The sequence below is a fragment of the Apis cerana genome, linkage group LG5 (genome assembly GCF_029169275.1).
Source record: "Apis cerana isolate GH-2021 linkage group LG5, AcerK_1.0, whole genome shotgun sequence".
Lineage (NCBI taxonomy): Eukaryota > Metazoa > Arthropoda > Insecta > Hymenoptera > Apidae > Apis > Apis cerana.
In genome coordinates, this window is record NC_083856.1 from 7,544,675 (window position 1) to 7,566,644 (window position 21,970).

At 41.3% G+C, this 21,970-nt stretch overlaps 1 protein-coding gene across 1 annotated transcript in view; it reads left to right on the forward strand.

Moving 5' to 3' along the window:
* Positions 1 to 21,970, forward strand: part of LOC107994307 (homeobox protein homothorax) — a 483,716-nt gene that overhangs the window by 156 nt on the left and 461,590 nt on the right. The window contains exon 2 of the mRNA XM_062074850.1: positions 23 to 96. The gene's annotated coding sequence lies outside the window, so the exon portion shown is untranslated. The remainder of the gene's footprint in view (positions 1 to 22; positions 97 to 21,970) is intronic.

Consider the following 21,970-nt stretch of genomic DNA (forward strand, 5'->3'; position numbering starts at 1 on the left):
ATATATTGCTTCAATTTTTCAGATCGTTGTCAGATTAAGAAAAACCGCCATACTTCAAATCTGAAATTACGATGCTCGAGGAGACAGATTCACATTGTGAGTTCATTACTTAATTGTAATATTGATATATATATATATATATATATGCATGATTTTTATATCTCAAATATTCATTTCATAAGATGTTCGCGTAATATTTCTTTATATAAAGTTTATGAATATCGGGGAGCATGTTCGAATCAACAGGTAGCTTTTCAATTACATTTATCATCCTACCTATATAACTTTAACGTTTCATGGACATATATCATCGCAGTCCATTAACTACGTCATAACAATCGGTATTTCTTAAATGCAATTACATTAAACTTTCGTGTAATTTTAAGAAACTGTATTTACGTTTCTCTAATAATAGCAACGATCCTTCGTCATCTTGAGTATTAGATACAATGAATTATTATGCAAGTGTTTCGTTAGTTCTCTTTTTTAACACGATAGTTTGAGTAGCGCGACGAATCGCCGACTCAACTGTCAATCATCTCTATTACGTTAATTTCTGTAGCTACTTTCAAGGGATATATAATAGACAATTTAAAGCTATAAAACATCTGTAACGAACATATTTTATTTGTAAAATAATGATATTTATCAAAGTTGTACAATAACCATTTTATTGAAAAACTTGGAATTTTCGAATCATTTTAAATAATCAATCATTTTCGTGTAATTTCAAAACAACACAATTGTGCATACAAATAGATTTCACTAATAATCTCTGCATTATCATGCAAGAATATAAATATGCATCGATTATGTATATTAGAACTTCGTTAGAATCACCGAGCAACGTATAGCGAATATGACATCATGGAATAAATAAAGTTATGTAATATGATAGGTTAAATGCGCATATCGATGTTCAGCGCATTTGCATCCGCGCACGTGGTACTACGTTTCCACTTATCGTCGCTGTGCGGCGCTATTAAAAACGAATGGCAACCAATTACGCGGGAATGCAATTGCGATGATCTTCCGATGATCATTCATTGCAATATTTCATAGATCCGTTCTCCGATTTTGAAAATTGTTATTAAGCCAATTATCATTTATATCTGCGTGCAGAGTTCGAAGCAAACCTGTTCAGATATAAGAACTATCATAACTGAAATTTAATCACTCGTTCATTACATGTGCCGAATGACAGAACAACAACGAACGATTCTCTTAAAACGCAAGATAACGAGCCCTATCCACGATTTTTATTATCATTGTATTTTAGAACTCTTCCGAATCATAAAAGAGGAATCGACATACGCGTGAAAAAGTCATACAACGTCCTCGTTTAACGATTTCCTTGACGCGAATCTTCGCGATTACCTGTGTGATCGGCGAGCTTACGATTTACATGGTTCGACTGCAGGCGCAACTAAACACGTGTGAGTGCGTTGTGCGTGAATCGTGTCGCGTATATCGCGTGGGTGATAGTGGAGAGGGTTATCGACGGAGGAGATCCTTTGAGAAAAGAAAGAGAGACGGAGAGATATGACGAAACGACTAAAGGAAGAAAGACAAAGAGAAAGACGACGAAGACGAGAAAGTTCAGGAAAGGGAAAGGGAGAGGAAGAGATGGAGAAAGGAAAAAGAGAGGGAGAGGAACAGCACGATATGTAACATGAAATAAAAGGGGAAGGAGCGAGTAGGGATTGGAGGGAAGAGTAGCGTAGGGTGGGCGGCGACCGTTTCAAGCGGAGGAGTGCCGTAGGGGCCGATAGGAGCGAAGACCGTTGAGTTTGAGTCGAGGTGAGTGAAGCGCGGGCGTCACGACGACGTCGGCATCGTGGCTGGCCTCCACCAATCCGTCCCTCAGCGGCCATGTTGCTCGTGTACCTGGGGCGGAGCACCGTGGTCTCTTGTCTTTTTACGCTCACAAAGCTTCTTTTCCGCTCGCTCGCTCGCTCGCTCGTTTCCTTCTTCTCGACGACATCGTGTCCTCGTCTTCTTGTCGTTTCTATTTTTTTCCTTTTTCTTCCCCCACTTCTTCCTTTATTCTTTTTTTTCTTGTTTCTCCTCCGTCCTCCCCTATCTGATCCGCGAACCTTGTTTCTCTTGTTCGTGCTCGCGTTATACTTCTCGCAGTCGCGCTTCTTTGTAACTCCTCTTTCCGCTCGACCACCTTCTTCATCTTCGGGGGTAGCCGCGCACTCGCATCGCACCTGTGACCGGTGACGTAATACAGCTGGTATCTTGACCGCGAGCCGACCCTTTTCGCTTCGGTACACGAACCGATCATGTCACAGTAGCGCAGACCTTGGTGGTTTATGAATCCGCCTTCGTTGAGCAAAGTGTTCTTCGATGCTTCGCGTTTATATAATTATTCCGTATAGAATATTTAAAATATTCCATAAGAATATTCGTGATTCAACGTGGTATATATTAACTATTTCGTCGCGTTACCTTTGTTAAGTCTTGGATTTAAAGAAAAAAGAAAAAAATGAAAATTATTACCCGAATCGAAATTACTATCCATTGCTGCTACGATTACGATTTTCAATTTCGATATTCAAAATATAGAAACGATACCCAATTGCCAACCCGTTGGTATATTAGAGCCACTCTCTAGTGATAGATGCTTAAAGATAAAAAATACATGGAGCATTGAATAATCAAGTTAAAATAAACAGGAAACGACGTGTTCATTACGTAAAAAAATATAATACCTATTCTACAAAGTCTATTGAAATTCATATTATTTTATATATTTATAATTACCAAGTGTTTTTCTTTTCCATTACATAATTACAAACACGTTATTTATAAACGTTCGTTATTTTACTTTCGTATCGCGATGTTACGTGTGAATCGCGACTACGATTATTTTAATCAAACTTTATTCCAACTTTCAACTTCTAAATCCGGCAAAATTTCAAAGATCTAGCATCGCCCTAGGACACCTTAGGGTTCAAATCTCATCCATCGCGACTATCTAATCTAATCCAACAAATACATATACGTACATACATACATACATACATATATATATATCGCGAATCCAAGCGAGAGGGATCGGTCTCGCGTGGAATCTTCCCAAGGATTGTTGCTTCGACACTCGATAGAATCTCCATTGTAGGAATAGATATACGCGACGGCGGAGAGGAAACGATCGTCGAAACGAGAGGCCTCCAAGTGAATTATTCCCCGTCGTGGACACGCGCAATTATTAGGATGCCACACGGCCACTCGAGTTTTCCCTCCCCCCGCGTTTCGTATGCCACGTCCTCCTCTCTAAGGCCTCCGCTTGATTTACGCCGCTTTACGCTCGGCGTAACGTTTTCGCCTCGCCACTCGGAAATAACGCAAGCTCCATACTTAACGTTTCGTTTTACGATTACGCGAATCGCGTATAATTGCCGGTGCCGCGAGGTCCGGCGATTGTATTTCGCCTTCGAGCCACCGTCAACTGTCCCATAGATCTTCCCGCGGCGAAACAGAGTTGGGATAATTGCGCGTACGCGGGTACCGCCGGGAAACTCGGCAATTATTGTACACCTAGATGTTCTACACGTTCTAACGCGGATGGAATTCCGTGGGCTCGTTACTCGACGAACTCCTTACAAATCAATTAGCTGTAGGTGCAGGGGAGGAGGAAAAGGAAAAGGATTTTGTTCCCTTCCACCGTCGCTTTTCTTCTTCCTTCGTTCGATCGATGCTCCCTTCGCTCCACACGTGTATACACGTGTACTGCTCGCTTCTATTTTCGAGTTCAATCTTTTTTATATGTGAATTATGGACGATTTAGTTACGTTTTTTTTTTTTTATAGATATTTTTGTACGATTGAATTTGTTTCTTTTGGAATTGTTGCATAAATTTTCAAGTTTGCGTTAAGGGAATCTCTTATTCGAGACGTAACTGCAAAATATGGAGTAGAAATTTGTTTGGTTTGAAACGAACGGTTTCTTGACGTTTATCAACCTCTTTCCACAAACAGAGATAGTATAATTAAATATTATTCGGTTGACACGCATAGCACACACATAAATATCACGATTGCTCGGATTTTTTTCGGTGCATCGAGGTTTAAGGTAAAGATAGCGATTCGACAGCAGTGAAAAAATACGATAAACGTAAAGGAATTGGTCAATATTTGCCTCATCATTTATTAACGATATATCGAGAATTAAGACCGCAAAATGGCGATTTCCATTTCCACTCTCTGCTATTTTCAACATTATCTTATTTAATTCTTATTTCGTTTACTTCGAAACGAAATATAAAAATTTGTCGATAGAATTTTCAAACTCGTCTGATATATTTATCCTCGGTTTCACATTCGAAAAATTTCTTCCACTTCTGAAAATGCCCTTCTGAAACTGAAATTAGAATTTATAATTGCATCATTGTTGGAAAATTTCCAGAAGAATTACATAGCGAAACTCGGTGTACAAGATCGCGGGGATCAAGATTAAAATTCCATTGGAGAATTTTTCATGAAAAGAGGAGAGAGGGGAGAGGTTCGAGATCGGCGCGAAAAAAACGTAGAACGAGCGCTCGAGACGATACGATAGGTTGCGCGATGTTCAAGCGCTCTATCCGGTCGAAAACGCGGGCGTCCGGCACGCGGATCCCCGGGTATTTGCGTAACCCGACAAAATATACAGATCGAATTCGGAGTGATTTGTTTTCTTTGCCGTTAGAAATTTTGTTCGGCCGTGCTAGGTGGCTACCGGGCGAAAATAAACATTTTTCCACGCTTTTTCGCCCGTTGAAACGCGTTGAGCGCGCGCGCGCCTAACAGTTGTACGCGCGTCGACGCGCGCGTCAAATAGTTGGAAACACGTACAGGTCGCATTCATCTTCCAACTATTATCTCATACATAACTCATCTGTTTTCCCCATCAGCCAAATTGCCGTTCCCTCGCGATATCGACCGATCTCTCAACCCCTGCCCCCCCTCTTTTCCCTATCCTGTACACTCTCTATTCTGTCAAAACTGCCGCTTTTACATCGATGACTTACGATTGGGAAAAAATCCTCCCCGAAATCCTGTTCCATCCTTGATTTATTGAAAAGAGAGAGAGAGAGAGGGAGAGAGGGTGAAATTTGTATTTATAGATTCGTGCAAGTCTTTTCGAAAAAAATTCGATATAATCGAAGAGAAATACGTGTCGCGATATTTAATTCAATGATATCGTTTATTTGGAAGATCAAATTTTTAACATTCCTTTGTCATTTCGGTAAATTTGAAAGGAACAATAGGAAAGTTTATCGAACACTGAGATGTTGAGAGTGCGTCGTAACGTGAAATACTTCCAATTTTACACTTCTAATTCCGTACACTTACTCACAAAACTTTTCTATTTCGTTCGAAAACATATTTTATTCGCTACTCATCTAAGATCAGACTAAATATGTATAATTTCTATAATCGTTTCTCAATTTCTTCTACTTTCATTCTTAATTCCATTTAATTCGATCCAACTCTCGAACGCTCGCAGCATACCTATCTATCTGTTATACATATCAAATCAGTCCTACTCGACTTTCGAGGATCGAGGCATCGAGTTTCAGGATTTCTGGTCGGGGTTCTGGAAGCGCCGGGACATCCCGCGGCCGAGCTATCCACAGTAGGGGTCAGAAACGGTGTAGTGGAGATCCTGACTCCTCTCTCTCTCTCTCTCTCGATCCACTCGCGGCGGGGATGCTCCGAATTCCGAAAACGAGACCGTGCTCTCCTCGTGGGCGGATCGTGGCCCATAAATACTTGCGGTGTAAACACGAGTCGCCGAATGTTTGGCCAGCCCGGGCCTCGGCCAACCGTGCCACGGATTCGATCGTCTGATGTAAACCCTTTGGTTAAATAAACCGTGGCCGTGGCGGCGTTACCGCGCCACGTTTCTCTACGGCACACTTGTCCGCACGATTTGCTCGGGGGGAGGGCACGGGGCAATAATAACGCGCGCTCCTATTAATTATTAATCCCACCCCGCTGCTTTCCGTCCAGTGTTGGAAACCGCGTTGAAACCGTGCCGAAATTTGCCACGATACGACTGGCAATTAAGATCGCTGTCGTCGTTGATGGAAAACGTGATGCAAACCGATCGAAGTTACCCACTTTATGGAGTACGCTTCAACGATAATTTCGGACCTGATTTTTCGAATCTTTGGCTTACGAGATATATGGGGGAGGGGATGTAGCATATAGGCTGCAATTATATAGGAATAGTATGGAATTATGAAAATATTGTTGATCGTGAAAAATGATTATTGAAATATTCTAGAAAATTGGCTACTGAATTTTAATTATTGATTATGAACCTCATCTTTTCTCTTACTTCAAGAATTTTAATTATGAGGAAATCGCAAAAAGTACGTAGCGATGTAAAAAATTTATCCTAAAAAGGATAAAGAATCGATTGTGACCGAATTAAGGATCATGATCTGCACATGAGACTGGCCACGTGATTATATAAATATATATAACAGAGATATAACAAAATGTAATCGAAATAAAGAAATTGAACCGGTCGATACCGGTAATAACGAAGTATTCGAGAGCGTACGCGCAAGAGAGGACTTTATCTTAGCAGTCTCTTATCTGATTCGGGCAAAACCACACCACGGTTGAAGGAAGCAATAAATCATTTTGCATAAAGGAGGGAACAATCGAAATTTCAGGTATTGTCACGCGGCGATCATGAGATCCGTGGTTGCGACATCGAGCACGAAACGTTCGATCGTTTCTCGTATCTCGAGTTGTAATGCCGATTTCTTGGGAAAGGTGGAAACTTTCGATTCGTTTCTGATGTATTTATGCACCGAGCTGATTGCACACTTTCGAATAATTATGGGTAATTCGTCGGTAAACCGAGATACGATTTCTCAGCAACGGTGGAATTTTCAATTAATTCCTGATATATTTATGTACTAAAATACTTTCTTATCTTTGCGAATAATTTTACGTAGTTTGTGGCGATTTCACGTTTCTGCTTCCTCTTTTTATAATCTCTTTGCTGCATAGCCGGGGGTGACAAAAACGGATAATATTTCGCGGGAAATATCGGGATATTATATATGATCGAGACGTTACGAATATGTGAATACTTATTCTCCGATATTTGATCATTTATATCGAAAATATCATTGCACGTATAATATAAAACACAACGCGTTATGTGTTTCATATATTTTTCTAGAGAAAATATTTCTTCGCGTCGATATAAAACGAGCACTTTACAAAAAGAAAAAAAAGTAATAAATGTTTATTAACTCTCGTGTATCTTTATCTCGTCGACTACCTTTAATATCACTTTACTTCACATTTACTTCGACTCTCTCGCATTGAAGAATCAAATCGCTTAAACTAATAAAAAAAAAAAAAAATAGAAAAATCTCGACTCAACCGAATCAACTGGAGACCAGCAGACATTCCAGATATCTCGTAACGTGATCAAACTATCCGAAAGATGATGGAGCGTCTCTCGTTGAACGAGATCGAGCAATGAAACTCATTATCGCTGGGGAAACGGGCCGAAAGAAGAAGAAGAAGAAGAATCGCGAGAGGTTTTCGTCGTCTCCTTATTCATAAACGCGCACGTGCAACCGCGCGTTTATCGTGGTGCAACGCGCGATCGTGGCTTCGAGTGGGCCTCGCCACGGGGGTCTCTCTCCCTCTCCCTCCCTCCCTTTCTCTCTCTCTCGTCCCGGACGTGTATTTATGGGCGAAAAAATATTTTATCATAATAATAACAGCGAGATAGCCACGTAGGTAGAATCTCCCCCCTCCATCCATCCCTGTTTCGCGGCGCAAATGAGCAGCCCCTTCCCACCTTCGCAAATGGGGAATTCGATGCTCGGGCCCCGTTTCCACTCTCGAAAGATTCCTCGAGGTCCGGTACAAGGGGCGACGCGATAGGTTGGAGCGATTACCAAGAAAGTTATTAGGATATCGATCGAGATCGAGGATTTTTCGCCTGTTTTTACAGTGGCCGTGGCAACCTCGTCCGCCTCACCGCCCTGCCACCGTGCACGCGGCTGCCGTTGGAAACCGGTGTCGGTTTGCACGGCGAAACCGAGACCCGCTGTAAATGCACGCTAACGAAGCATAAAATGTGAGAACGAGCGGAACGTATTACGCCTCTATACCCGGTACGCCGTTTCCTCCTTTTTGCCTCCTCGCTCCCGAGCTTGCTCGTCGGGTTATTACGCTCGTCGACGTTGGACGGGGTTGCAAATAGTGGAAAAAGGGGGGAGGTGAACTAACGCGAATAATCGTCATCTGCAACGTCGGTCCAAGTTCCGCGAGATTGCGATCTCCGTTCGGAAAGGGGGGATGGTAGAAAAGAAATTTCACGAGTCGTCTTTGAAAACCCTTGTTTGTCTATCTATATAAGGTATGAAAATAACGAACGAGGCGAATACGCCTCTGGATCCTTCCCAACGGAGTTCGAAGGGTCGAAGAGGTTTCCACTCGATCGTCGCACAAATCTCGCGAGGTGTTCCTCGAAAGGTGTTCGTCCAGCTCCATCACAGTCAAATCGATGATAAAGGCGCAGCCCCTCTCTCCCGCTGGTTCGCGCGTATGGTCACTTAACGCATTAGTCGGAGCGCGTGTACGCAAAGTATCTCCTCTCTCCCTGGTTCGAGAAAGTGGGGTGGAGAGGCCTCGCGGTATCGTGCTCGGTTGGTTTACTCGGAACGGCGACGTATGTTCAAGGGAGTTACGAGGCGGACGAGCGGTTGCAGCTGCGACTCTAATTGCGATACAGACTCCTCTCTCGTAGGTATTTGCATACGCGGGAAATATCCTCGAGGCTACGATTATTATTAACTTCTCGGGGCGGGGGACGTAGCTTCGCCAAACTTTGGCCGCGACCGCCATTTTGGTGTCGTTGTTATTATTCGAGTTTATTGGCGTAATTCGTAAGCGAGCTATTACGTGCCGTTTTCGAGGAAAATTTCGATTCGAACGAAGATCGGATAGTAATTTTTTATTAGCGTAAGCTTTGTGTTAATTTTGTTAATCTATCGATCGGCTGATTGATCGAATGGGGACGATTTTGAGTTGATCCGTTTAAATAATGAATATGTGGAACGTCAACGTCCAATTATCGTCAATCGTTGTTCCAATGTTCTTCTATATCGTGTTCTAACGTCGAAATTTCCTTTTGAAAATATCGTAGGCTTTATTACGTTATCCGTGAAATAATTCAGAGGAGATAAGGGTAGATTATAGCCGGTGAAAAAGTAGATATATTCAACGTTACGAGCCGCTGGTGAATAAAAATGACTATTAAAATAATCGAAGTGATTCGAATGTCTTATTTCTATTACGCAAAAAAGATGATGATCGTTCCTTAAGAAAAATATTTGAAACGCAGGTATGGCAAGAATCGTTGAATTATAAATATATATACCTCGGTATAAATAGGTTTTTTAACCTGTATTTTATACGTGCCATCTACTTACTTATAAGCACAATTACGCTCGTAATATTCGCATTATTACTCGCATTAACGCTCGTAAGAATTCGAATACTTTGCTCGATTTGCAGTAATAATATATGAACGTTACTAAAATGTACAAAATAACGGCTATGAGCGATATTTATCACCTTGTGAAATCAACAGATTATAAATTGGAATTGTTTGTTTAAAAATTTACAGCGGTACATTTGAATTTTTTTTCCACGGATTTTAAACATTACACACGATAGCCTATAATTTAGGAGAAATTCCCTCCGATTTATAATTTATAAACAATTTGAGAATTCAACTTTGATTATTCAAACTTTCTTTACATTTTTTTTCGTTAAAACTTGCGAATGGATTTTCCTTTTCGATTCGTTACAAAAATTTAGAAAATTATCAAAATTGCAATTCTCGCACGCGCTCAGTTGATATTTTAACAACTGTTAATCTCGTTTACTCCCACTGAGCCAGTTTCTGGAATTTTAAGTTCCAGTCGCAACGCGAAGACAGAGCGATTTCTAACTCGGATTTTTTGATGCGAGTCGCGAGCCTATCGCAAGCAACCCCGCTGACGATCGTTAAACATCCATTTATAACCTGACAAGTAGTTTACGGTTTGGCGAAACTCGATGAATGAAGTTGTTTGGGTTGATCCTCGAGGATTCGATGACAATGCTCAATACTGACCGGGTGTATCATTAATCATTGTTCGGTGAAAAAAGAAAAAAAAGGAATTGTGTCCCCCGATGACGTCATAAATTTCAGGTATCTTCCAGAGTAATGTCATTAGTTTTTTCATTGAGAGGGTTTTTCGAAAAAAGACAGGAAACGAGTTTCCTTTCACGAGTTCACGTAATTGAATATTGGCCGTAGAAGGCTACTTACCGTATATATTGAGGATTTTCAAATGGCCTTACGATAATCGATGCATAAACCGAGGTTAAAAGTAATTGTAAACTCGTAATAATACCGTAAATCTTCCAGGTTTCAATATTTGTTTGCACGTTGCTGAGGACCTGTTTAAAAACAAAGAAATCGGGTTATATTAGAATGATGAATGAAATGCCAAAATGATCGATACGTACAATACCATTAGAAAGCCTCGAATAATAAGGTCGCTTCTTTCATTTCGACTTCTAACTTGCATAATTTCGACGGAAGTTCAACCTAGGAGTCCTTCCACTACGAAACGAAACAATCACGATCTATATTCGTAAAGTGGTTTAATAAACGGAGGGAAATAATATTCAAAGCTTCGTAACCGAGAAGGGATGGTGGAAGAATCGGTGAAAGAGTCGGCGAAGCGCAAAGGCTGCAGGGTAGGTTTCACCCTGACAGCAGGTGAAACGTCCGCCCACATTTGACGGCTGCGGGTTACCTCTGCCCACTTAAATCTGAAATCTTGACCGTAACCGGCCCCGACCAACCCTGCTGGCCCCCTTCGCCCGGCCAGAGCGATCCCCCGATCTCGCGCCGTTTTAAAAAGCTTGGCAAGGGGTGGCCCACCGCATTTTGCCGGCCATTATTCGTCCCTGCGGGTGATCCCCATCGCGCTGCTTTCTCTTCTCTTCTCTTCTCTTCTCTTCCCCGGCCCCTCCACCTCCTCCCTTTCTGGAACCCGCGAGTTTTTTCTTCTTTTTGTTTCTTTCTTCCCTCCCCCCTTTTCTCTTCTTCTCGTCCCATTGTATCCTTTTATGAAGTCGTGCGCAGGCGACCTCGGATGCGATCTTTCGACGTATCGCTGTGTATCTCGTCCAACCTTCCCGCTTCGCTCGTGTCGAAGAGTTTTCAATTTTTTCCCCTATTTTCACCCTGGATTTTTCCACCGAGGATCTCCATCCTCTTTTCTCAGGGAGAAGAATCTTTTTTTGAGGAATCGAGGGGAGAATTTCTGAAGAAGATCTTTCCACGAACAAGTTAAATCAAATTACGATAAAGGGGAGATAAAGGAGATAAAAAAAATCGCGTCTCCGCATATATTCTCTTGTATTAATATACTCAACGTTCGTTATCGAAAGTGTGAAAAAGAAATCGAAGTATTTCTTTTTTTAATATTCCAAACGATCGAGGATATGATCGCGTCGAATATGAATTGGTATGATGTAACGTGTCGCGGATGCTCATCAACATGGTAATCGTGGATCGAAATCTTTCCTCCTAAAATTCCTCCTAAGAGATTCATGCATATTCTTCTCTCTTTGTTTTCTTTTTTTTTTTTTAAATTCCTCTTGAAAAAAAAGGAAAAAAGAATCTGTTCTGCAGTATTATTTCCTCCTCGATTCGTACATATACATATACCGACGAGAAACCGATTATAAAAATTCTGTTATCCTCTCGACCGAGTGGAATCCGTGAAACGGTTGAAAATCTAAAAACGATTCGTATAATGAGAACGAGAGGGACGGTATTCCCATTTCGAGGTTCTAGGTTCTTTCGAGGGGAAACCTATAATTACCGATTGCCACGTTCGAGACTTCATAATTCCATGGACCGACGAAGCGGGCACACCTGTTGAAAACACAGTCGTCGTCGCTGTGTCTAGGAATTCCTCGAGTTTCTCGACGAGGATACCTGGCCAAGAAGGAGGGAGAGAGAAAGAGAAAGGGAAAGAGGGAGAGAGAGAGAAAGAGAGAGATGGACAAATTATATTCGACCAGTCACGGCGAAAAATTAATGCAGCAATCCGATCACGCCGTGTAAATAATTGCGTGGATATCGCAGCCGGATATCGAGGGATATCACCAATTTCCATATGTAATTTCGAGAATTATTAATTACAATGGGTTGAAAATAAACGAGGCCGATCGATAATAGGGAAACGAATGGTGGATATATAGAAATTGGCTAATTTGGAGACAAACTTTTTTTCGAAATATGAAAAGTATACCCGTTTTTACTTTTATATTATATTTTTCAAACTTCTTCATTTTCGCGGTCTACATTTCACGAATCGTCGATATTATAAAACTTACAAACTTGCAAAAATTTAAAACGATTCCTGTTTTATATTTTTTTGCATAATATTGTAGAAAAGAGAAGTTTTAAATTTAAAACTTCTCTGAAAAATGTCTGAAAATGTCTGGAAGATGGCACATTTCGATGATTAATCCTAGAAAGAATCTTGAAATGAGAAAAATGATATTTCTTTTTTTTTCCAAATTTCTAAAATTGTCTCAAACAATTATCTGAATTGAACCCGTTCCTTGGTTAGATTTCTAGAATGAAAATCCATTGAATTCGAGAAAAGAATTCAATGTACAAAAGTATTTGAGTGAAATAGAAAGCTACCGGTTAACTCTTGTAAACGATAATCTGTAAAATTAGAAAATCCTGAACTTTACCAACGCGGTCTTTGAACCTTTTCCCAGGTAAAATTTTCAAAAGTTGAAAATTCGTAATAGTAATAATAAGGAGTGAAATGCACGTTTACAATGGATAATAGCCCAAGAATACATAGTATATTTAAAGCGATTAACGGTACGCCATAATCCAATTTATAATCTGAATTGCAATCCATCCTAATCCTATTAAGTCACAAAGTCCAAAGTCACATTTTCCATGGCCGTGTCATGACCGTGGGTGATCCTCGGCCACCAGTTCAAGCATAATTAGAAGACAGTGTCTCTCTTTTTACTTGAATTTTACAATTTTCAAGTTTTTTTTTGTAGACTCTCAGTCAATCGATACGACTGATTTTTCTATCTTTTCAAATCTTCTGACTTGCGTAGAATCGATACTAGTCTCTCGTAAAATTTCAACTTCAATGGAAGAAATTCTGACTTGATTCTTTGATAAAAAAAAAAAAAAAAATTAAAGTTTCTGAATAAACAAATAATTGTACAACTAAAAAAATCTCGAATCTCGTTTATCATCGTCCATATAATATAATAAATTCTAAGCACATCATAATAGCCGACGAATTAATTTCTCCTTCAAATCAATTTCGATCCGACACTCGTAATTACGTAACGACGCAGTTGTCACAAAATTTCTCGACCGTTTTCACCTTACCGGGATATATATAAAAATATTTCGACACGCGAGGGGTTGAGACTCTCGAACTTCGTCTCTTTCATTATCGAACGAGTCGATACACAAACCGAATCCGACTCGGTTGAGAGTTGTTTGGCTCTGCACACGGTTACTATATTCGGAGCCCTCGGGTTTAGGGGTAAAAGGAAAAAAGGAGGGATATCGCCATTACTCATTCTTGCTTCTGTTTAAAAATACCGGCCGCGTGAAACATGGACCGAATTGAAAGTCTTCCGCGGTGGAGGAACGAGAAGGTATGACGGGGTAGAGAGGGGTTTGTCGCGTTTAAAAGAAAGAAAAAAAAAAAAAAAAAGAAAAGGAGAGGAGTGGAGAGGGAAAAAGAAAAGGAGAAGAGTAGCAGGAGCGAGCAACCCCTGACACACACACGAGTTGTGCTACGGCCGAACAGGGAGAGGCGCATGACCCTTCGAATATTCGAAGACGATTAATCATAAGATGGCTGGGAGGAACACGCGTGAGAAATACGAGACAGGGATGTCGCTTCTTGTATCTGGTCCATCAGCTGCGTGCCACGCTCCCGGTGGAGTGAACTCGATCCACCGATCGAACATGCCGATCCTCTCACGTTTTGTCTTAGAAGAATGCTTAAAAAATTAGATTCGTAGACGATATCCTTTTCTTTTTCCCTTTTTCTTTCGTGCGACACGTTTTTAAATTTAATTGATAAAAAAAGGGACGAGATATATCGTGTTCTCGTATAATTGAAAAAAATTTGTACAAGAATTTGGAGATGTATATGTAATATTCTTCGACCATTACTCAATTCCAACCACCTGCCAGCACAAATATTCGAATCACGGTCCATTAAACGAAAACCAAAGCGGGAGAAATCCAGCGTGGAATGAATCTAGAAAATCGCGGGAACGCAATGTATCTCCGAGCGAGCAGGATTTCCTCTCAGAATTGATTAGTCGCGGCCCTATCCCCCTTCTTTTTTCTTTTTTTTTTTTTTTCCAGCCTGGTAATCCGAGCACCGGGTACCGGAAACGAATCTTATCTGCGGAAGGCGGGAGAGTAAACAAACGGAATCGGCGAACGCGTTTCCCTCGCACCGTGCAAACAAAACAGGCGCGGGTCTCACTCCCGTGCTCTACAGTGTCATGAATAATCGGGACGGGCCCCCTCCTCCTCCAACGGTTCTCCTTTTCCTTGTCTTTCGCTCTCCCCCTTCCTCTTTCTCCAAGGAACACCGACTTTAATCCCGTATGAATATGTAGAAGACCGACTCGACCCGGCCTCTCTATCTCTTGCCTCTCTTGCCTCCTTTATCCGTGTCGGTGCAACGCCGGCGACTCGTTCGAATCACCAGCCAACGACTGCCTGCCTTTATCCGTGATTCGTAATTAGCATAAATTCGGGACAGCGCGAGAAGAAGGTTGGCGGACGAGCGTGGCGCCGATTATGAGAAAATAAGGAACTTAATGGAGCCGAGTTGTCGAAGGTTTAGGGTTATTGTATCGGGGGAGGGGAAGCTTAAACGTGTTCGTAACGATGGGGATAATTTATGGACGAGCGTTATTGAGCGGTAGAAACGCGGTGAAAATTTCTTTTACGAAGCAATCTCGCTCGCTTACATCTAACCGTTCTCAAATATATATATATATATATATGCAAATCTATCGATTCCACGTTAAGGAAGCATTCTGCTTACCTAATATTCTAACGCCAAAAACGGTGCCACAAAGAGAGACAGGTCGATCCTCGACTCGGGGCGAAATTTATGGGACGCGTGTATGAGTCCCTTAATAGAGACTTTCGAAACCGATCCGTCGTGTATATTGGGGTAAGGGGATGTAAGCGGGCATTTACGACGCGTAAATACTCTAAACGTGGCTCCATCTACGCGAGATCGGCGCCTTCGATCAAGCGATGCGAAACGATTTGGAACGGTGGTGTATCCCGATCGCAGGGAAAGGGGCGACGATTGCATATCGAAGGGGGAGGAAATAGAGAAGGGTTGAAAAAGAGGAATAGAAAGCGTGGTCATTTCGACGAGAGTGGCGCGATTTCTCGAAGCTACAGGTGTATCCGGGGACAAGATAATAATTAGTCTCCTTTCCTCCCTCCCTTTTCAACGCCCTTTTTCCACTCTCCTACTCTCTCCTTTCCATTCTCTCCGCACACCACGCGGAGGAGGAGAGGAGGGAGGATAATAAAGCGCGGAACAGCGAAGCTGGAGTCCATAAATAATTCGAACCACGCGTTTCGGTGGTGCGATAGCCCGCGCGCCCGATAATTGTTTTTATTCGCCCGACCGGCTAATTTCACGTGGCCCGTTATCGTTTCCATTAGCTGCCCATTTTTTACGGCGGCGTTTATCCGCGACGAAAATCTGGGATAAATCGTTTAGGGGAGGAGGAGAGGGGTATAGAGAGTGGAGGGTTTTTTCCGGTTTCGTGCGCAAACTATGCTTGGCCCGGAACAAGCATAGGAGGGAATGGATACCGGCGATGTATCTACTTATTAATCAAGCGGAATCGATTGAAAAGGCTGGCTGCATCTGGACGACTGAGCTTTCAATTTCCGATCCTCCTCGATGCTTTGTTAACTTTATTGATTCGCGAGTCGAGCTTCTCATTTTTATTACGTTGCTCGCGAATGTTAATGCAAAATTCTCACTGCACTCGTTCCATATACATAATAATAATACATGATAATCTCCTTAAATATTTTTTTGAATCGATCATTCCGATTATATCCAAATTTCTATTCATCTTTTCGCGATCGAGATATATAAAACGCCCTTTTTGGCGAAAAAGAAAGAAAGCGTCGATTGTCCGCGATCGAATCTCACCGTGAAAAAAATCCGTCGGTGTTTACGTGTTTCGCAGTGACAGAAGGATTTCGAGGCATTTAGGATTGCATCTCGCCGGGTTTACGACCGGTCGAGGATATTCTCAGGACGGAAGACACGGCCGTGACGGAACATTGTGCGTCCCGTGAAAGAGTGAGAAAAATGTGTAGTTCGGTTTTATTGCATCTAGCGGAGAACGGAGAGGTGGTGCCGTTTTTATCGAGCTCTGCCTCCTTACAATGTTTGCATACACGATTTGTCACGGCCATTGCCATGTCGTAAATTATCACGCCCAACAATCCGCACCGCCGGGATGAAGTGGAAAAACGAAGCGTAGGGAAAGGGATAACTTTTCTCTCTCGCCATTGTCGGACCACGTTCCGACCAATGGTGGAATAGATTTTTCCCGGCGTTACGATCCCTTTGTGCCTTCATTTCTTTGTATCTTTCTTCTATCGGTTAATATTATTCGCGTTATTTTTCTCTGCTTTAATTTTGATAAATGGATCTTGTATATAACGTATGTTCATCGCCATTTTTATTCGTTAAAAACAAACAAAACGAAATAATTTTACCCGAATACTTGAATCTTTATAGGATAAATTGTAAAGATATATTAATTTATGAATTTTTTTTTCTTTTTATTATTATTATTATCATCCCTGATAATTTAATTTAACATGAATTATTCGCGGAATTATCCGTTTGCGAGGTTCCGAGAGAAATTAGAATCACGTTTTGAAATAATCTTATTAACCTATGGATTATCAATAAATAAGAACGTAAAACGTCAAATAGCATTAAAAATTTCGTCACTCGTGCAATTTTCAACGCAATTCGTATAAATCGAAATATAATATTTTACGATACTTTATTGCTCGTTTAATAATTAAGTATACTTTTACTTATCTTACGTTACCTTGAATATCACAGATGTTTTTACTCGATAAAAGAAAAGAAAAAAAAAAAAGAATCGAATTTCCTTTCCGTATTTCAATCGCGAATCTTGTCCCAATTTCTCGTTATTTAATCTTGCTGCAATTAAAATAAAGATATATTTCCTCGAAAATATATATCTATGTAAATCCGTGTAAAATTGCAATCCGCGGCTGAACTCATTAGAATAAACTCTGCCGTCGCGCTCAGTCCCGCGCCTGTAAAATAATGTTTCAGATAGGAAAGAGCAGAAAGTTTATCTCGGCCGTACTTCTGCCTCTATAAATAATATTCTGTTGCAACGTGTACGCACCGGTGGAATAAATCCCGGGAAATATTTGCTACTTATTATTTAAAACATTTATCCAGCATTCAACTTGGGCGCCAGCCGAAAGGATCGAGTGGACAGTTTTTCACGTAATTCCATGACAAAATCAGTAATTTCCGGGAAACGAAAAAAAGGATGAGAAAAAAGATGTGAACTTGGTGTTCGAATAATATTAAATACTTTGAATAGAATATATCGTATAGAATATAGAGATTTGGAGAAAAATTTTGTCGTCTGAGAAGAAAAGAAGTAAAGGAAATTATTATTGATCTTGCGACGATATTCTATTTTTTCGATTCATGGTACGACACATTGCTATTTCAAAGATGGTGTAATACGTTTGTACGTTTATATCGTGCAAGAAATTCTGAAAAATATTATTGGTCCACTTTTACGTTCTATTCTTAAATATCGAAAGAAAATCGAAGAAAATCAAAGATTTGGATTATGGGACTGATATTTTCGATATTACAATTTGTGATTAATAAAATAAAATTATCAAAAAATTCGCCACAATGTATAAACTATCGTGTCGTAAAATGCAAATCTTGTCTTGCACGATAAATAGAAAGAATGGAAGGGAGATTGAAAGGAAAAAGTTTGTTTTTTATCCTTTTTGGAGAGAGAGAAAAAAAGAACAAAAATGTAAGAAAAAGAAGACATTGGCCTCGTGTCTCTGCAACAATAGCGTGAAAGATTTGAATATCGAGAAACCGACCGGGTAGCATCAAGTTTCCAACGACAACTATTCGTGGAATATGTAAATGTCTCTTTTTTCTTTTTTATCTAGACATCGTCCTTTCGCGATCCGTTCGACGAGTTAAGCCGTTCCCCGCGTCCTACGCAACCGCGTCGTTTATCCTGTTCCCGATAAAAAAGAACAAGCCAAAGGTCCAACGTGAAAAAACGATGTCGCGACGATACATCGGGGTATACCAGGCCTCCTCTTCCTTCCATCTTTTCCCAATCGTTTCACCGCAACGAGATTCCAAGTTCCACGTGGACTTAGAAAATTCGAGAAACGGAGGGAGATTTGGAGAGGAGGAAAAAAAAAAAAGAAGAAAAAAATAGAGAAAGGCGATGAGAGAAAGGAAAGGAAAGAAAAAAGATTTATCCTTTGAACATTCGATCGTCTATTCTCAATGAGCTCGTACTTTCTCTGGTTAAACTGCTTCTTTGATCGAGAATTTAGAAAAAAAAGAAAAGGAAAAAAAGAAATCACTTATACGTCACAGTCTCGGATAATTTTCACGCGAACAATTATTCGAACGAAAAAAACGTATAAATAAACTCGACTCGTCGAACGCGATGAATTTCATTCAATTTCGTTCGAAGAAGTGGAAAGAGTAAAATTAATAAGTTACGTCATTCGAGGCAGAAAAGAAAGAGAGAAAAGAACAAGTTTCCGCGGGAATTAATAAATGGGAAGGAAATCTAGGGGAAGAGGGATCGGATAGGATAGCCGTATGGAACGCCATGGGATCGCACGCATGCGTCTCGTCCGAACCCAGCGGGTGGTGGTGTGTGCTCCTTTTTCTTTTTCCTTCTTTTTCTTCATTTTTTTTCTTTTCTCTCTTTTTTTTCTTCTCTTCCCCCTCCCCCTCCCCCTCCTCCTCTCCCTCCTTCCTATCCCTCTCACAGACTCGAACCGATCTCCCCGTGGTGCTCCGGTGCTCCCTCCGGTTCTTCGCTGCCAGTCACAAAACTCCTCGTTTTGCCTTCTGGCCCCTTCCTCCCCCCCTCACCTCCCCGATTCCACTTCCCACCGCTTCGCCACGCTTTCGTCCCTTCTCGTTTCGTCCCGTTTCGCCTTTGGATTTTTCGGCCTCTCTCTCCCTCCCCTCCTTCCCCTTTTAAATAATTGTCCGCCACGGGGGGAGGACGGGACGCGGCTTCTCCGGGACCTGGGGCCATCCTCCACCACCGGAGGGATCGAGAGATGCATCTCGATGCACGTATCCCCTCTTCCACGAAGAAAGCGTTGTCGGATCGCGGAACACTTTCTCCTTTGTCTCTGATCGATACCGGGGAATCGAGCGACGGATTCGATTCCTCTTCGCTCGATAATTTAATTATGTAATTGTATCGTTACGAATATTTCGATCGCGATTTAAATGAGCGTCGATCGCGCAATTTTTCTTTTTTTTTTTCTTTTTTTTTTTTTCTTTGGAATTTTTTCCTTCCCGATTAACATCGAGAAAATTAAGCAGAATTGACATTGAACATGTTGTTTACTCTGTTTCTTCGCTTTAATTTAATTCACGCTTATCGATACGCTTCTGGATGTACTTCCCTCTCCCGTATGTTAGATCGCGCCTCGGATCCGAGCGTGCAACACCGTCGTACGTGTAATTTTCTTACTGGAATTATTTTATTTCTGATTAATACCGATAAAATTAAGTATGATCGACATTGAAGATGTTGTCAAGTTTTTTCTCTCTCTCTCTCTCTCTCTCGATAATTTAATTTATGCAACGACGCGCTTCCTCGTGTGTAATTTATGCGTCGATGCGTGCTTCTTGAATTGTATTCCATATGTAGAGTATAAGAATCTACATATGCGAGCATGTAGATCGCGCTTCAGATCATCCCGAGCGACGCCTCGATCGCGTTAATATTTCTGAAATATTTCCATTTTTAATTAGTATACTGATAAAATTAAGTTGAATTGACGTTCAACGTGTCAACTCTCATTTTTCTCGATAATTCAATTTGCTTGCATCTGCATGTAACTTTTGCTACTATATTTCTCCGTAAACGCCCCTCCTATTAACTTTATTAAAATTCTTCGCGATTAATAATTAAGATTAAGTAAAATTGAATCGGAAAATGGTTCTTCACTTATATGGTTGTTCCCTTAATAAATATATATAGATCGCGTTTTCAGATCCTGGCGAATACATCGTTATCGCGTTACACTTATCTCGAATTTTGTTATTTTTAACTTAAGTAATTTTAAATGTGAAATTGGATGAAACGATTTGTTGTTGATTAATTTAATTAACATTCACGTAAAAAGATGAAATAATAATAATCGAAAGCTGCAAATTCTTTTATGAAAAAAACTTTGTCGAAACAAAGTTTCCGTAATATCGAAAACATCTCGGGATAAAAAAAGAAGAAAAAGAATCGAGAAGACCGATATATCCCATCGATGAAATTATTCGAATATTAATTCTCATTGACGCGCGCGTAAATCCTCGATATCTCTCCTTAACATTGGCAAATAGTCATTCAACGACACTCGACCAAATTCTCCCGAGCTAAACAATCGAATAAGGGAAAAAAAAGAAAAAAGTTACACCGATCGAATCGAATATTATTAATCGAAACGTCGAATAAACGATGACTGTTGCGGGCATCGTATATCCGATATTTATCGCCCGAAATATCGCCGTGGCGTGATCCGTGAACGAAACACACCTCCCTCACGAATTTCCAAAAATATTTCGACCGTTAAATCGAAGGATGGGCAAGGATGAAAGAGAAGGAGGTGGATCGAAGATCGACGAGGCGCATTCTTCGAGGCGACCAACGTTTCGAATCGAAGAATCGTTTCTGTGTGAACAGGCTGTAGGAAGAATGGGTGGCCCCCGAAACGGGGGACCCCGCGAAGGTTGACAAAGGAGAAGAGAGGAGAAAAAGCGCGCGATTCGGTCGGAAAGAGCGGCCAGTAACCAGACGAGGACAAACATAATTCAGAATTATCCCGCGAGGCGGTCGGCCCCCTCCCCTTCTCACATATTTCATCCGTGGAAAAAGGGGTTTTGTCGGGGCGAGGGGGTGGAGACGGTGCGTACATACGCGCTCGTCCGTGCGTAATCTCGTGATTGTCGAGCGTGGAACGAGCAACGCCGCGAGAGTACGTAAACTCGACGGTAGAAAAGCTGTGGCGTAAATACTCGCTCGCGAGTTCGGATCTGGATTTCTCCGCCACCAGTCCCGTTATTTATGGAGCGGGCCATGCTACAAAGCGCGAGTTTCCCGGAAATCGCCATTCCTTTATTACGATACACTCCGTCCCGATTTCGAAAGGATGTTCCAGCCTTCCTAGCTACGCAGAACCGAACGAGTCGTTCCATTCGCGTGAAAAGGCTTTTCTAGAACGTCATTGATCATCCAATTGATAATTCTTTTCGGACGTGAAACGTGGACTTCGATTCGTGGAAATTCTTCGTCGAGAATACTCCGTCAATATTCGAATAATTTCCATTTCGCGAAAAACCGCCTTCCTAATGAAGGATATTCTAAACAGGGATCCTTTCTCCGATCACGCTGATCGAGTTGTTGGAGCGCGAGGACATAGCTGGGACGATCGGGGATCACGACTCGATCGATCGCCTCGGGCGACGAAATTAATTGGGGGAGGGAAGAGGAGGAACGTGTCGCGAGAG